The sequence below is a fragment of the Erigeron canadensis genome, chromosome 9 (genome assembly GCF_010389155.1).
Source record: "Erigeron canadensis isolate Cc75 chromosome 9, C_canadensis_v1, whole genome shotgun sequence".
Classification (NCBI taxonomy): domain Eukaryota; kingdom Viridiplantae; phylum Streptophyta; class Magnoliopsida; order Asterales; family Asteraceae; genus Erigeron; species Erigeron canadensis.
The window spans coordinates 20965241-20970667 of record NC_057769.1 but is presented as its reverse complement, the minus strand read 5'-3'; the positions used below and the strand labels follow the sequence as shown (position 1 = coordinate 20970667).

Below are 5427 nucleotides of genomic sequence, written 5' to 3'. Positions count from 1 at the left end.
CAGTTTGCAAAAACTCCATTGATGACTTTTAAAGCTTCAATATCTTTCGAATTACTTGGAGTTAGAACTTGAAATCACTTACAAAATGTTTGTAATCACGTCCGCAACAGATCCTTGAACAAAATTCAGCTAATAACACAAAAGAATTAAAATCCAAATTTTGAGCGCCGAAAACCAAAAATTCAATCTCGAGAATTCGATTGAATTGGAACGTAAAACTTGACAGAATTATGTTTTCAGCTATGAGGAATCTATTGGTGAACAAAAATTGATGATTTTATGTGTTTTAATTGATGAAAAATGATGAAACAGGGGACAGTATGAAAAACGGTTTTTGATATGAATTTGGATGAAAATTGAGATCAAAATTAGTTATGGATCGATATCAAAGTGATGTTTTGCTCTGATACCACATGTTATAACACGATTTCTGCTCTGGATTTGATCTCAACAATGACAGATAAAGTGTGTGTGTTCTTGGTGTGTTTAGTGTGTGTGATTTCTAGAGAGAGAGAGAGATTGGAACAAACTGTATTAAGTGTGTGTAAAAATGGATCAAAAGGCTTATGATTTCTAAGGAGTTGAGGGTATTTACAGTCTAATCTACAATTAAGCTAATTAACACTCCTAGTCCCTCAACCTTAGAAATCATTTCACCATGTCTTAATAACAACTAAGTCCAATAACTTAAATTATAATTTATCACTATTTTTGGATTTCTAACACGGTATGTATTCATTATAGGAAAGTGTGCTCATAACGTGCCACCAAGTGTTAACTAAGTTGTCCAAAAGGGCTTAAGTTTGACTAACGTAGACCAATTTACGAGTTTGACTAAGATGACCAAATCGACTAAAGTTGACCAAATCGACCACAGTTGACTAAAGTTGACCAAATCGATGTAGTAATCGAAGTCCGAGGTCTCAATTGAATATTAAGGTCTTAAATTGAATATGGAGTCTTATTTCACTAAAAGACAAAATTGAAATTAAGAGGATAGACTTGAGAGGCTAATAAATCTGGGGTCTCAATTGGAAATGCGAGGTCACAATTGAAATACGAGGTCGCAAATGGAAGTACGAGGTCTCAAATTGGCGGGTCGCAAACTAGGTTTTTCTTCCCCAAAATTCTAATAGAAAACCCTAATCGTTTTCTTTCAATCTGGAAGGTGTTTTTAACATCAGATTGTACTTTTAGACCCACAAATACGATAGAAAACAATACTAACATTGGAAACTCGGAAACGGACTTAAACCCGAAAACCCACTTGAACAAATTTACAAAAATTGTATAAAAATCCTTAAATCTCAAGATTTTGTTAACGAAATCACATGAAACTTTGAGATAAGTTGTAGTATATGATTCTAAACGTTTTGGACGTAAAAAGTTTAATACTTGGTGAGTGTAGTGTGTGTATAAAAGAAAAAACTGAAATACGATCCCAGGCTCAATTACGATGCTAGATTAGAAATACGATGCCAACTCAAATTTACGAGGTCAAACCAAAATTGCAATGCCGATACGAAATTACGATGTTGCATTTGTAAGCTTAAATTTTTATTTTGACTCAGATGTTTTCGTGGTCAACTCCCAGGTGTTACATTCAAACCCTAAACCCTAGAGCTTGTTATCGTCGGGGAGGGACACATTCTAAAACCCTAAAAAGGGTACCCTTTCGGGGGGAAGGACACATTTTAAAACCCTAAAAAGGGTGAGGGTTCCCACTCTAGGGTTTGAAGGCCGAGGTTAACCCTATCGGCTCCTCGACTTTCAAACCCTAAACCCCAGAGCGGGATGTTGTAGTGGAGGGATGTGCAAAATCAAATTTGATTTTATATAGGTTTCTTGATATGGAGTCCAATTTTTTTTTTTTCTAAATGTATGCATAAAATCAAATTTGATTTTGTATAGGTTTCTTGATATGGACTCCATTTGTTTTTTCTAAATGTATGCATAAAATCAAATTTCATTTTGAATAGCTTTTTCAAACTGTATGAATAAAATCAAATTTGATTTTGTATAGGTGTCTTGATATAGACTCTATTTATTTTTCTAAATGTATGAATAAAATTAAATTTGATTGTATACATACAGTTTCAAAAAGTTATACAAAACCAAATTTGATTTTAAACATATATTTACACAAACAAATGAAATTCTTATATCAACAAACCTATACACAATCAAATTTGATTTTATACGTGCATTTTCAAAAAGCTATACAAAATCACATTTGATTTTATTCATACATTTACACAAACAAATGGAGTTTATATCAACAAACCTATATATAATCAAATTTGATTGTATGCTTGAATCTGTTGTATTTCATATCATATGTGTTTGTCTTAACCAATCAAGTTTGATTGGTTTAGCCATTCCATCAAACACCTTGTAATACTCAATCAAATATTCAAATGTGATTTGATTCTAAATTATATAAGAAACTTTGGTTTACACATTTTATCAAACATCTTGTAAACAATATTGTACCAAACAACAAAGTCAAGAAAGTCAAATAAATTTTTGAATAGATTTATGTACAATCAAGTATGATTGGTTGTATAATCAGTAAATACGTATATAATCAAATTGGGTTTAGTACATACTCTTTGGTTTGTTTATCCATTTTTTATATAAAAAATATAAACTACATCTTATTATGGATAAAATTGTTTGTTTATCCATTTTTTATATAAAAAACATAAACTACATAAAATGTCACTCTAGTAATAATCTAAAACATTATCATCCATTCGTTGTTGCTAGTTGTTTGAGATGGAGATCTACAAAGAGTGGTTTGAGATGTCGGAAGCGGTGGTGAGAGAGAGAGAGAGAGAGAGTGTGTATGTGTCCATCAAGAGGAAAGGAAGGGGAAAAGAGGAAGAATTTTGTTTTTTATTTATCAAATTTACAATAATACCCCTCCGTGTTTTATTTTTAGTTAAAAGGTAAGTGCTAATCTCAACCATTGATGGGAATGATCCAAGGGATAAGATTAAGCCTTTGAGATTCAAGGAAAATTATAGTTTCGTTTGAACAAAAATCTCTTTTTATATAGTGTCTTTCAAAGACCAAATATTTAGAATAGAATAAGTATATATTAGATCAGATACTATTTTATTGTTTTGTGATTAAGTTTTAGCAAATCAATGATTTTGAAAATATTTACTCTATTCAAGTTTAGTATTTTTGTTAGTAGATGTAAAAAGTATTTATTATCTAATTGTGGTGATTCCATCCAAATTATATTTATTTTTTTCCCAGATCAGCGTATAGCTTAAACAACATTGAGCAAATTAAACTTCCATAACACCTCATATATTTACTATTTTAATTTTAATTTTCTAAACCTCATATATTTACTATTTTGATATTAATTTTCAAAATGATATATTGATAAGAACCTTTCGATTCCAAGTACCGAATTGATATCCACATAAACTCCAGCAAAGATAATGTCAAAGTATACATATATCATAAACTCATTGTTTATAATGTATACATAACCATGTCATATATCATATATAGTTACTCCATATATCATACGGGTATTAAGAGTACAAAAAAAATATAAGAAAAATATGTACCGATATAGATGATTGTATTAGAATAATGATAGTAAGGCAAGAGTCTTATTTATATATCATCATATATTTCATTCTGCCCCCTCATGTTATTCTTTTCATATGTTGAGTCCAAAAAAACAACAAAAATTTATTGTCCAAAAATAGTTATTCACAGATTACCTGCATACAATTCTCATACATACCTTATAACAAGACCACATCACTTGAGATCCTTGAGTTGACGCAATCCGATACCATGAACTGACTTCTTGAATGATGAAGCTCGAAGTAAATTAGTAAACAAATATGCTAAATTCTCACTTCAGCGTACTTGTTTAACTATAATATCTCCATTCTTCTGTAAATCATGAGTGAAAAAAAACTTTGGAGAAATATGTTTGGTTCTATCACCTTTGTTGTATCCTTCCTTAAGTCGAGCAATACAAGCCGCATTATCTTCATACATGGTTGTCGGAGCTTCATTTTCTGACGAAATACCACAAGATCCTCGAATATATCGTACAACATTCTTTAACCATACACATTCTCTACTTGCTTCATGAATGGCTAATATTTCTGCATGGTTAGATGAAGTAGCTGTGATTGTTTATTTTGTTGAACGCCATGAAACTGCAGTACCACCGCTTGTAAAAATATATCCAGTTTGTGACCGACCAGTGTAGGGATCAGACATATATCCAACATCTGCAAAACCAACTAAGCTTGTATCTGAAGGTTTAGTAAAGTATAGACCCATGTTAATTGTACCTTGAAGGTATCGAAATATTGTTTTTACCCCAGACCAATGTCTCTTTGTAGGACATGAGCAATTTCTTGCTAATAAATTCAACGAGAATGATATATCAGGTCTTGTATGACTTGGAAGAAACATTAATGCTCCAATGGCACTTAAATATGGTATTTCTGGACCAAGAATTTCTTCATCTTTCGGGGGTTCAAATGGATCCTTTTCAACATCAAGTAATCTTACAACCATTGGAGTATAAAAAATGGATATGATTTATCCATAGAAAACCTTTTGAGTAATTTTCTTATATATGATTCTTGGTGCACAAAGATTCCATCTTTAAGATTTTCAATTTGTAATCCAAGACAAAACTTTGTCTTTCCAAGATCTTTCATTTCAAACCCCTTTTTCATATACTCAATCGCTTTTGATAGTTTCCCGGGAGTTCCAATTATATTTAGATCATCTTTTTTCATATACAAAACTTCTCTTTTTTCTAGAGAGTTCAATTCTGCCTGAATTGCGTCTTTCCATTTTGTCCAATCATTTCTATGCATGCATTCATTAACAAATTTTGGTTCTTGATCCTCATCATTTTCCATCACTTCTAATGCTACATTATATGCAAAAATATCATCGACGTCAATTTCATTTCGGTTCCATACTTTTCTAGACATGATATAATTTATTGAGATCTCTTCATCATTAGGTACCTGAGGTTCTTCTTGAACCATCACGTCTAATGTCTTTTCAGTAAGTTCTCTTGGTTTTTCTATTACCTCGACTTGGCCATCTTAGACATTTGCTCCTTTATGCTTTCGAGGATTTTTATCTTTAGAACCGATAGGTCTACCACGCTTTAAGCATACCTTATGCATTGTTAGGTTGCGCTGCTATAACGTCAACCTTAGCTGGAGCATTAACAGTTGGTATAAGTGACTTAGTCACTTTCTTTGGGTCAGTGAATGCATCTGGTAATTGGTTTACTAATCCTTGCAAGTGAATTATCCTTTGAATTTTCATTTCACATTGTTTAGTTCGAGGATCAAGATGACACAATGATAATTCTTTCCAACTTAGTTCACTTCCCAGCTGTTTGTCCCCCCCCCC

General features: G+C 31.8%; 1 pseudogene; it reads right to left on the bottom strand.

The window, feature by feature from the left end:
• Positions 1 to 3789: 3789 nt before the first annotated feature.
• LOC122583329 lies at positions 3790 to 5051 on the bottom strand (annotated as a pseudogene).
• Between the last annotated feature and the right edge of the window lie 376 nt (positions 5052 to 5427).